A 12035-nucleotide genomic window follows, 5' to 3' on the forward strand; every position below is an offset into this window, starting at 1 on the left:
CTGAGAGAACCTGACATCCTCTGTCATACAGACCACCTAGAACCAAGAGGCCACAGAAGAAGGAAGGAGGGGAGAAGGAGGGTGTCCTCCTGAGAACCCTGAGGAAGATGAACAGCCAGACGAAACTCTTCAGCCTCAGAACCTCTGAGCCTCTGAGCCTCCCAGGCTGGCCACAAATAATGAGGGGGACTGGGAAGTTAACTCAGATGGTAAAGTGCTTGTCAGCAAGCATGAGGACTGAAGTTTGAGCCCCAGAATTCAGGTTTTAAAATGCCAACCGTGGCGGTATGCGTGTAACCCTGGCTCCGAGGAGGCCAAGACATGTAGATTCCTTGGAGACAGTTCACTGGCCAGCCAGACTAAGCTATTGGTGAGCTTTAGGCTGTTAAGAAACTCTATTTCAAAAACAAAAACGCAACTTAGAAATAAAAGCACCTAATTTGGCTTAGTGTTTCAAAGGGCCAGAATCCATGATGGCAGAACAAAGGACCAGCTGAGCTCGCACATCTTGATTGGCAGCCACAAGGCAGAAAGAGAACATTGGGAATGGCAAGAATCTTTCAGAACCTCAGAGCTAGAAGAATATGTGGAGACATAAAGGTGGAAGCAGGAACAGGATGGGGCCTCAGCCTGCTGTACAAGATGGCATCAATCAGCTGATTCTGTAAGGAGACCCCAAGCAAGATTGACCCCTGGGGAGTCCTAGGTTTGCAAGAGTAAGATTTGATATCTGTGATGGTTTGAACAAGAATGTCGTGCCGGGCGTGGTGGCACACGCCTTTAATCCCAGCACTCGGGAGGCAGAGGCAGGCAGATTTCTGAGTTCGAGGCCAGCCTGGTCTACAAAGTGAGCTCCAGGACAGCCAGAGCTATAAAGAGAAACCCTGTCTCAAAAACCAAAAAAAAAAAAAAAAAAAAAAAAAGAATGTCCTACATAGGCTCATGCATTTGAATACTTGGTCCCCAGTTGATGAAACTATTTGGAAAAGATTAGCAACTGTGGCCTTGTTGGTGGAGATGTCTCACTGGGGTGAGTGTTTTATCACAGCTATAGAAAAGTAGCTAAGACAATAACCTTACCCTGCACAGGCCCAACCACCCAGCTAAACTCAAAGATCTCAGCCTTGCCTGAGAAGTAGCAACATGTCCATATGTTGCTATATGGAGGTTGGAAGAATCCAGTGGCATGTTCTCTATGGAAGTAAAGCAGGAAAGGAACCATAGAGGCTCCTGGATTGGTGATAGGGTCCTTGGCAGATGCTGAATGGCTTTGATCAAGCCTTGTCACTAAGAACAGCAGTGACCATAGTCAATGACCTCAACACAGCACCTCCTGCACTGTGGTAAGCACCATTCCTGTGGCCAGGATCTTATGACCGTTGGCATGTTGCTCCCATGAGTCCTAGAGAGGACCCTCTGCCCTGCCTGGCCTTACCTTGTGGAGTTAGTTGCTCATAGAATGCTCTTGCCAACTGCCTCCCTCTGAGTTGTCAGCTTCTGTAGACTGGCCCATCTCTCCCTCCATAGGTGACAGCTTCAGTTGGTGTGAAATGGCACGGACCCCTGCCGTGGTGACTGAGTGGTGCCTTCATGTCTCCATTCAACGTTGGGCTCCTAACAGCCAGCATGTGGCTGTATTTGAAAATGAGGTCTTTAAAAGGGTAACTAAGTTAAAAATGAAGTTATTAGGCTGAGCCCTGATCCAATATGGTGTGTGGGATGGGAGATAGCTTAGCCACTAAAGTGCTTGCCTCCTAAATATAACCCCCAGCATGCAGTCAAAGCTAGGCATGGTAGTGTTTGTAATCCCAGGGCTGGGGAGGCAGAGAGCGGAAGACCTATGGGGCTCACTGGCAAGGTAGCTACTTGAATTGTCAAGTCCCACATCCCAAATGAGATGTGGTACCAAAAATAAGGTAGACAGCTCCTGAGGAATGATTCACAAGTTTGTATATATATACATACAATCACAAGCAGCTCTTCCTGTGATATGTGCACAGCCCACACATGAACATGAACACACATGTAAATAAACAAGGCTGAGGAGAGCATCCAGTGGATAAAGCGCTTGCTCTATAAGCATGAGGACCAGACTTCTGATACGCAGAGGCCATGGGAAACTGGTCATGGCAGTGGACACCTGTGACCCCAGTGGTGGGGATGAGCAGAGAGCTGAAGATCTTGGGAGTGGGGACTGAGACCAGCCAGTTATGCTGAAACAGCTTGCTTTAGCTTCAATGAAAAGTCTTGTACCAATGAATGAATGGAACCTCTTTTCTGGCATCCTGAGGAGGGTTTGTAGCCTGCAGAGCCACGAGGCAGTCTGCATCTAAGATACCCAGTCTGCAGTACTTTGTCACTGTGGCCAAGCTAAGATGAGTGGCAAAGGCATGGGTTGGCATGTTCTCCCTATGGCTATCACAACCTTGGGTGGAGAGTAGCGTGCTCTATTAGCACAGTTGATTTCTCCAGCCTCAAGAAGCAGGGTTATAGATGATTCTACAATGTCCTTGGGGACTCTATCTCTCCCCTGCTCTGTGCTGTGTTTCATGGGTTGTGTGCATGGTCTTCAGACAGTTGTAGAGGGGTAATCTGGAAGGACTCATCTATAGAGAGGACATTTGACCTTCAGGTTGAAAAGGTGCCAGTCCTAGGCAGCACCGGAGAATGACCAGCTCTTACTGTCCTGGAACTGGGAGCTGTGCACCCCACTGGGACCACAACTCAATGACAACTGGCCGATGCTCAGCCCAAGGCCACCTGGGCTGGTGCCTGCCTTCAGGCAGAGCTAGGCGTCCATCCAGCATCCACAGCTCATTATATTTGACTATTTCTCTATTCCTGGCAACATCATCGGGAGGGATATGCAAATAAGAGAATCAACTGAATTTGTTTCACAGAACAAAGAACGACATTTAATCAGCACAATAAATACATGTAGCCATTTGCTGCATAAGATGACAGTTAATGAAAGACGACTGGGAAGAAAGAAGGGAAAGTTTGGAGCTGGAAACAGAAAAGAACAAGGAAAGGCTGGGCCGTAAGAGCAGGAACGGCAAGTGGCACAAAGGTTTGAGAGACCTGGGGTTGTTCATTCATTCATTCATTCATTCATTTATTCATCTGCCAAGTGTTTATTGAGGATATATGAGATTCAAATACTAGACATTGAAAACATTGAATCAAGGGTTGTGATGGCTCAGTCAGGAAAGTGCTTGCCTCACAAGCATGAGGACCTGGAATAAAGACCCAAAACCTATACAAAAGCAGCTGGGAAGATTGATGTGTGTTGAAGAAGTAGAAATAGGGAGATCTCTGAGGTTCAAGGTACAGCCAGTGTAGCCTGCTTCTCAAGTTCTAGGCCAGTGAGAGACTCTATCTCAAAAACCAAGGTGGACAGCTCCTGAAGAATTACATGGGAGGTTGCCCTTTTGTTCTCAGATGTATGTGAACATACATGTACCTGGACATACCACACACACACACACACACACACACACACACACACACACGAGAGAGAGAGAGAGAGAGAGAGAGAGAGAGAGAGACAGACAGACAGACAGACAGACAGACAGACAGAGAGAGAATGATGCAGGTCGAACACAAAGAAACAAAGATAAATATAGATGCTGCTCCTGCTTACATGGGACTAACCTTGTCTTGAGAGAGGAAAACATTCATCAAACAATCCCAGGAATACAGACAATTATAGATGCTAGCAATGCAAGGGGGTCTGTGTTTAGCAGCTTTCCATCAGTATAACAAAATAACCTTGACCATTGAGCTTATAAAGACAAAAGGTCTGCTTTATGCCACAGTTCCGGGGTTCATGATTAGCTGACCTTCCCTTTGGTGAGACTGCATATTACGGTTGGGAGCAGGGATGTATTCCCAATGACTTAAAAACCTCTCATATACTCTACATCCCTAAAGCCTTGGTTTCCTCTCCGGAGACTGCTCTGGAGACTAAGTCTTGGACACATGAGGAATATTCTAGATCAAACGGTAGTAAGTGAACAGGAAATAATTCAGTCAGAAAGTGGAAAAGGCTTCACTGAGGCTGTGAGGAGATCTAATGGAGTTATCAGATAGCTGGGATCATTTGGAGTCCAGGAGACAAAAGTTGGAATGGAGGAGGCGTGTCTTACACAGGAGACAGTATCTTTGTCTATTTTTCTGGTACTGTAATAAAACAACCCCCACAAAAGGAAATTAATGGGGCAGGAGGGTTATGTTGGCTCACCGGCTCAAGTCTATGGTCTGTCACATTGGGGAAATCAATGTGAAGGGACTTGAAGCAGCTGATCACATTGCATCCACAGTTAGGAAATGGACTTCAGGAGTGAATGCTAATGTTCAGCTTATTTCTCCATTCTCCACACTCTAGGCTCCTTTGTTCAGCCCACGGGCAAGGTGGGTGTTCCCACATCAATGATCAGTCAAGATAACTCCCCACAAGCATGCCCAGATGCCCATCTTCCAGCTGATTGGACAGACTGTCAAGCTGATGGTTAATACAAACCATTGCAGCCTGTACAAAAGCCCTGGGGCAAAAGGCTTCACATGCTGAGACCAGAGATGGAGCAGGGAAATAGTGTGGCTAGATGGGAGGACGGAGCCAGACTCTACAGGCTTTTCCTAGTCTGTGGTGAGAAGCTCAGGTCTGTGCTTGGGAAAAGCAGTGGGCTTTATGTTTTCAGACTATCATGGCTGGCTTCTGGGATAAGAATGTTCTTCAGGGTCTTTTAAGATGGAGACAGAAAGGCTGGTGAGGAGGACTTTGAATTCACAGTCAAGGTGGCTACTAAACATCCTGCAATACACGCAGGGCAGTCTCACAAGCAGGAAATTTCTAGCCCAGCAGAGAAGTCCCGACCTGGTTCAAGCCACCATCTCAACTTGCTCACTTGTTTTCTTGATACTCAGCTAGCTTTCTTCACTCTTAACAACTCAGGGCCCAGCTAAGGATTGGTGCCACCCACAGTGGGCCAGCCAGTTACCAAGCAAGACAAATTCTCCATAGACATGCCAACAGGCCAAGCTGATCTAAGAATCTTTCCATTGAGACTCTCTCTTAGGTGATTTAATCTGGATTGTGGCATGCTGACATTTATAACCAACCATCAGAAGGTGAGTAGGACTTGGTGACAGAATATGGAGAGTATGCAAAAGGAAGTACTGAGGACAACTGCATGCAACAAAATATTGAGGCCACTCACTCAGCAATACAGGTAACAGTGGAAGAGAAGCTTGGGAGGGCACTGAACGTGAAGAACCAGGCACATCTTTTTCTCCGACTTGGTCTTAGTTTTCCAGTTTTCAAAAGATAGTGCTTGTGTTTGATCTAGAAGAGCAAACATCCAAATGTGATTATCTTTCCTGCACTCAAAACAAACATAACTAATGGAGCACGGATCCAAGCCTGGATATCCTGTTCTCTGACATAATTGTCAGAGGCAGTGTTATGCAGGATGGAGAACCTATTGCTCCCCTTGTTCTTGATGCTCATTCAATCTCATCTAACTTGCCATAGGGCTGACATGTTCTTGTTAAGGTCCTAAGGATCTCTAATGAATGCTGAGCGGCAGTGCGTGGGCCGCAAGACTTCCTTTCCCTCAGGCTGTGTCATCCCCTCATTGGAAACAGTAGCTCCTTCACACCAGTTACAAATGCTCCAGGGGCTTTAGAAGTCCCTAGTGGAAAATTCCAGGGCCTTTGGGAATGACTGTTTTTCAGAGCCTTTGTCACCATCCTCCACCTGACTTGCTCTGCCTCAGCTGGATTAGGTCCTATATTGTGACTCTTTCCAATCAACAGAAGTATTATTATTCCCACCATCTCTCTTAACCACAATTCTGTTTCCACAATGTCAGTTACCCATGTTCTCTTGTGACTGGAAATAAATATTGTCTTTGTGTGTGTGTGTGTGTGTGTGTGTGTGTGTGTGTGTGTGTGTATGTGTATCTATGTGTCTGTGTCTGTGTCTGTCTGTGTGTGTATGTGCACACACACACATACATGAATATAGGCAGGCCAGAGGTTGATATCAGTATTTTCCTGGGTGCCTTTTCACTTTAGTTTTTAATACAGTATCTCTAATTGAGTCCAGAGCTCACCAACTAGGCTTAAACTGGCTGGCCAATGAGCTCCAGAGAGTCTACTGTTCAGTACTGGAATTATAGGTGCAAGCTACCATGCCCACCTTTAAAAAAGATTTTTTTATTTTTATTATATGTGTGTGAATGTTTTGCTTGCATGTCTGTGTATTACGTGCATGCCTGGTGCCCACAGAGGTCAGAAGAAGGTGTTGGCTCTCCTGGGCAATGGTAATGGTTAGTTTTAAGTCATTATGTGTGAATTGAACTCAAGTCCTTAGCAAGAGCAGAAAGCACTCTTAACCCCCCAGCCTTCTCTGCAGCCCCCACACCCAGCTTTTTGGCATCAGTTTTGGGGACTGAACTGTTATAAAAGTCCTAATGCTTGCAAGGATACCCTCCTTCCCACTCCACCCCCAGACTCTGTCTTGATTCTTTCAAGAGAGACCGAATCTACCTAACATTGCAGGCTGTCATTACACTGAGCCATGTTATTACTGGTTAGTTATCTAATTTAGAAGTTAAATTTACCTAGGCATAGAAGGAAACGTGAGGACGGGCAAGGTGGCTCTTAGGATAAAGGCACTTGCCTCCAAGTTAGATACCTGAATTTGTTCCTTCAAACTCACGTAGTGGAAGGAAATTACCAACTGCCACAAGTTCTCCTCTAACTTCCATACATATACCCTGGGATGTGTCCCCTCACTAAATAAACAAGCAAACAAATAAGTATAATTTAAAAATTCAAGTTGTTTTAAACACTTGATTAAAAAATATTTTAAAATAAAAGTATTTAAAATTTTTAATGTCTTTTAAAGATGGCCTAATTTTAACCCTTTAAAGCAATGCATATGAGGTATATACATGATATAGGTCTGTGTGTGGTTCCAAGTGTGCACTGGGGTCTGGGCACATACTTTGATAGAGAAAAGGGCAACTTCAGCTATGTATTGATTTATTGATTTATGTCATTTTCATCCAAGAGCATATCACGCATCCTGTTAGGGTTTTCAAAAGCAGATGCGTGAAATGTGAATTTTAAAATATTTGTCTTCCTTCCAACCCCAGTGCTGTAGCAAGCCTTCCACCAGAATAATTCCATATTCCTGCTGCGGGCTGAATAGTGTCTCTTCTCTCCAGAGCTCTGTCCAAGCCTTATCCCTCAAAATTTTGCCTGTGACTTCATTTGGAAATAAGCTCTTTGTAGATGGGATTAAATTGATGTGAGGTCCTACTGGATATGGGTGGGTCCAAATCCAATAACTGATGCCCTTTCAGGGATGGAAATTGAGGCATGGATGCCCAAGGAGGACACTAGGAATACATGGGGTGGGGGTGAGGAAATGGCTCAGGGGGTAAAGTGTTTGCAAGGTTCTTTATGATCTCTGCACCCATGTAAAGCCAGCCATGCAGCAACCCTGCTGAGGGCGCAGAGACAGGAGGATCTTAGGGTTTGTGGGCCAGCCAGTCTGACACATATGCGCACATGTGTGAACACACACACACACATACACAGAGGAGGAGGGATAGCAGTGGCGGTGGAGGAAGAGGAGGAGGAGGAAAACATGGGTTTCTAAGCCAAGAAACAAAAGCCCAAAGGGAAGCCTGAATCCCCCTGTTTTCCCTCTAGCCCCCAGCAGGTCCTCGTAGGGAACAAACCCTGCTGGCACCTCAACTTCAGACTTCTGGTTTGCAAAGTCACATTTGTTCTACGTCATGGGGTCATTTGCGATAGTGGTTCTGGAAAAGTAATGTGAGACTCAACCTTGATTTTCTAGAAACAAGGCCACTATTGCATCAGACTGTGGGTGGTTAGTGAGTTCAATAGAGAAGTCACCTCCTTGCCCCCAGAACTAAGAGTGGCTGCTGCTCCAGTACTGTGGGGAGCAAGCTCACTGGGGCTCCATCACTATGGTTACCTGCAGTGATCTCTTCCTTTTGAGATGGCAACCTCACATGTACCTGACATGTCTCCTCCCTCACCTCTCCCTTACCCAGCCCTGTTGAGTTCCAATGAAATGTCAAGCTGAAGATGTCTGTCAGTTGGCAGAATGCTTGCCTAGCATCCCCAACATCCCATAAACAGGGTGTGGTGGCATACAAATGTAATCACAACCTGGGTAGAGACAGAAGAATCAGGAGTTCAAGGTCATAGTTGGCTACGTATTGAGTTTGAGGCCAGCTTATGGCATAAGAGAACCTGTCTCCCAAAATAAATAAATAATTAAAATTAAATTAAAAAATTTTTTTTAAAAAAGCTGATCTTTGGTCATCGTGGGTGTTTTTATGCTTGCTTTGATTTTCCAAAACATCACTTGCATTTTTCAGGGAGATTTTATTTGCTCCCAAGCAAAAGCTGCAGCTAACTGGCTGGGTCCAGTTCCCTGTCATTGTATACATCGCATACCTATGGTGTTGAACGATGATGGAGGACTTGCACACAGACTTTCCTCTTGGTCTCTTGCCTCACTGACTCTGATGGACGCTTGTGAGCAACAAGAACACTGAGCCAAGTGGCTGCATGGAGAGACTTGCCTAGGCAGGAACTATAGGTTCAACTAGATCCTGTACTAGAGGGCAACATGTGACAGCTGGAGCGTGGGTAAATGGCACACTGAAAGACAACCTAGTCACACTGACAGCCTGCTTCCAAGTCATCTTCAGCACAGTCATCCCTCCTTAGAACTCATGAGAAACAGTAAATGGGGTTCTGCAAGCACCTGAGTTTGGGTTGATTTTATCATACAACATTGTAACTAGTGTAATTACATCCTTCAACATCTGTAAGGTTGTCCCCTATCTTCTGTCAGTGACACGTATCACCACATTTCCCCAAAAGCTCTCCTTGGCGACCAGAAAGCTCTGTTATGTGTCACCAACTCCGTCTTTCTTAGAATGAGTCTTTCTTGTTCCTTCCTTTGTGAGTCTTTGTCCCATGTTCTCTCCCCTAGAACTCTTTAAACCCTGTCACTCTCTGGGCAGCATCCTCTCCTCCTCAGAGCCTTCTCTGACTCCCTGGCTGTGTCAGGCATCCTCCTGTGTACCCCTCTTCTACCCTTGTAGCCCTTCATTGGGAGATATTATGCTGATAGATCTTTCCTCGTGGTGCAAGTTCCTGGGGCACAGGCACTGGGCCTTGTCCATCTGAATGTCCATCAGGCAATGGCAAACAGGAGACAAGGAAAGAAGAGGGGCCTGTGATCTCTGGAGCAGAGAGTCTAGAACTGGCAGGATGTCAGAAGCAGCTGCCATACTCTTCCTGGTAGGGATCATGGTCTGGACAGGAGACATCTGCCCTCAAGGACCTCCATGGACACTATCCACAAGTATGGCTTAGGTTTGGGAGCAGGGAAAAATGGGTGGATCTGCAAACTCAGCATTTGGAAAGACTGGGTAGGGATTGTGACAAGCTGAGAAGCAGAGCTCACTCCTGCTTCCCCACCCAGTGAGCATCCTCCTAGAATCTTCTAGAATATACACATCCCCATTTCTCCAGCTCAGCCACTACAGAAGGCAGTAATGTCCATTTTTTTGAGTTCTTCTAGTATGTTCCACTTGCTCATTGATGCTCTGAGTCCATACTTCATGTTTCCCTGACAGGTACAGTTGTTGAAACCCGAGGACCAGGCTCACCTGTCTGCAGAGGAAGTGTCTGAAGAAGCTAGGAACCTGATCACCTTTCTCCTTCCTGCACTGCCCACACAACCACCTACAGAGGGCAGAGTCCCAGGAACAGAAGAGTCTCCTGCAGGGCTGGGCGGGGCTCCGCTGCCTCCTCTTCTCCAGGGGGCCCTAACAGAGAGCCAAGGTTGGACTCCAGCCCAGCTTTTTTTTTTCCCTGAAGAAGCCAACTGTGCCGAAGGTCAAGATCTCGGATGGGTCAGAGTGGGAAAGTTAACATTCCCAAGGGGCTCAAGGCAACAGGATTTCCTGACCCGGGACGATTACCTTTCTCACACTGCGTGGTCACAGTTACTTCCTGCTATTATGCCAAAGAATGAAGACATTGCACTTGATAGAAAATGGGAAGGAGAGCTCTTGGCTCTAGGCTTTAAGGAGGAAGCAGGACCAGGTTAACTGCCCACTGCAAAGCTGCGGGGCTAGACCTGGCTCCACCCACCTCTGCCATCAGCTGAAGAATGCAACTCCAAACTTCTGAACCTCAGTTTACCTTTCTGTAAACAACAGGAAGGGAGGCTGGGAGGTAGAGTGCTGACTTGGGGACTTGCAGATGAGATAAAATGGTTTGCAAATTGATAAATGTTCTTTGGGTGTTTCTTTTTCCCTCTCCTCTCCTCTCTTTCCCTTCCCTACCCCTCCCCTTCCCCTCTCTTCCCTTCCTTTTCATCTTTCCTCTAGGCTAATCTAAAACTCCTTATGCAGCTTTGAACATCTGATCCTCCTGCCTCCACCTTCTGTGTGCTGAGATTACAGGTGTGCACATCATCACATCTGATAGTGCTGGGGACAGAACTCAGGACTTCTAGCAGGTTAGGTAAACACTGTTGACAGTCATGTCCCAGCCTCTTCTGAGTGTGCCTATTCTTTCATAGTTAAATGACTCTTTATGACCTTCAACTGGCAATGGCTTAACTGCTTCCAGCTCAGTGTCCTCTCCTTAATGAAGGCCAGGCTGGTAGCAGGCTGCTGCCTCATGGTCTCTAGTCTACCAAAGCTCCCCCTTCCATGTGGCCTCTACTTTTGCTCTGCATCCCTGTCTGCTAGAAGCTCCTCACTGGTTCTCTGTCCACCCAAATGTCACCTTTCTCCCTGACTGCTTTTCTGATTTCTCCATGGTTGGAGCATGCGACTCTGCATCTAACTGCTTATAGTTCCCAAGATGCTCCTAAGGCCAGGAGTGTCCCTCACCTTGAGCTTGTTAGAAATGTAACTTGCAGTGTCCTATCTCAGATCTACTGAAGCAAAAACTAACTGTGGAGTCTTGCAGGAGTCCTGATGTACTTCCAGCGTTAGGAACCACCTAACCTTGACCTAACCAACACAGGATGGTACCCTGTCTTCCCACATGGCTCAGACTATATGTCATATGTGGCTTTGAGAGCCCAGGCCAGAGACTTGCATGCAATGGCCCAGGGGGACATAGAACAGCCTCGGGGATGTTATGAGACAGTGGAAACTGGGTTACTGCCCTAGATGTGCCCTCCCCTTTCCTGAGCCTCTGAAGTCTCCTTGTCTCCTGTTTGCAGTCTTTTCCATGCATCAACTCCAGACTTGAAGATCTGGATTTTTCCAGAAAGCTCCACCCGTAGCCTAAGCCTGACAATACACAGGTCTGTCCCCATCTCTTTATGTAGTTGTTTGTGGAACCTTCCAGACTCCATTTGTTCTCATGACTGATCACACCTCATCGATGTGATCTGCAGAGAATTGTGGGCATATCCTCCATGCATGCCGTGTTTTGGAGCCTTTGCACATTCTCCCCTTCTGCAGCACAGCTTCCCTCTTACATGACTTTCTGCTCTCCAGGTCCAGAAAGGGTAAAGAGAGAAAAGAAGAGTGTCCCAGCTGCTCCCAGCCTTAGCATGGAGCTGATCTTATACTGACTAAGTCAGAGATGTGTAAAGGGATGGAGATATGGTCACACAGAGAGGCTCCCGGTATACTGTTCACTGGAAGGAGCAGAAAGACAGGGGAGTGCGTGGTCTGGAGTGGCTCCAGGACTCTGCTTTCTTCAGCTTCCACTACAGTGCGCAACCAACCTTTGAATCCAGCATCACACACGGCACAAATTTCTCACTCTGTTGCCTAGGCAAAGAACCCCAGTTTAGTGTGAAAATAACATTTTCTCTCCCTCGTTCTTGCTCTCTTCACATTCATTGACTTAGAAGCAGTAAATTTTAGGATTTACTGTCTTGGAGAGATTGTGTATTGATCTGGGGAGATGGCTCAGAAACTGCTTGTTGTACAAGCCTCAGGCTC

The 12035-nt window shown here is 46.5% G+C and overlaps 1 long non-coding RNA gene across 1 annotated transcript; it reads left to right on the forward strand.

The window, feature by feature from the left end:
• Positions 1-1399: 1399 nt before the first annotated feature.
• On the forward strand, positions 1400-10348 carry Gm46144. The gene is made up of 2 exons (XR_001779343.2): positions 1400-1661; positions 9696-10348. It is a non-coding gene; the product is annotated as a predicted gene, 46144 (long non-coding RNA).
• Positions 10349-12035: the final 1687 nt, after the last annotated feature.

The sequence above is a fragment of the Mus musculus genome, chromosome 1 (genome assembly GCF_000001635.26).
Source record: "Mus musculus strain C57BL/6J chromosome 1, GRCm38.p6 C57BL/6J".
Taxonomy (NCBI): domain Eukaryota; kingdom Metazoa; phylum Chordata; class Mammalia; order Rodentia; family Muridae; genus Mus; species Mus musculus.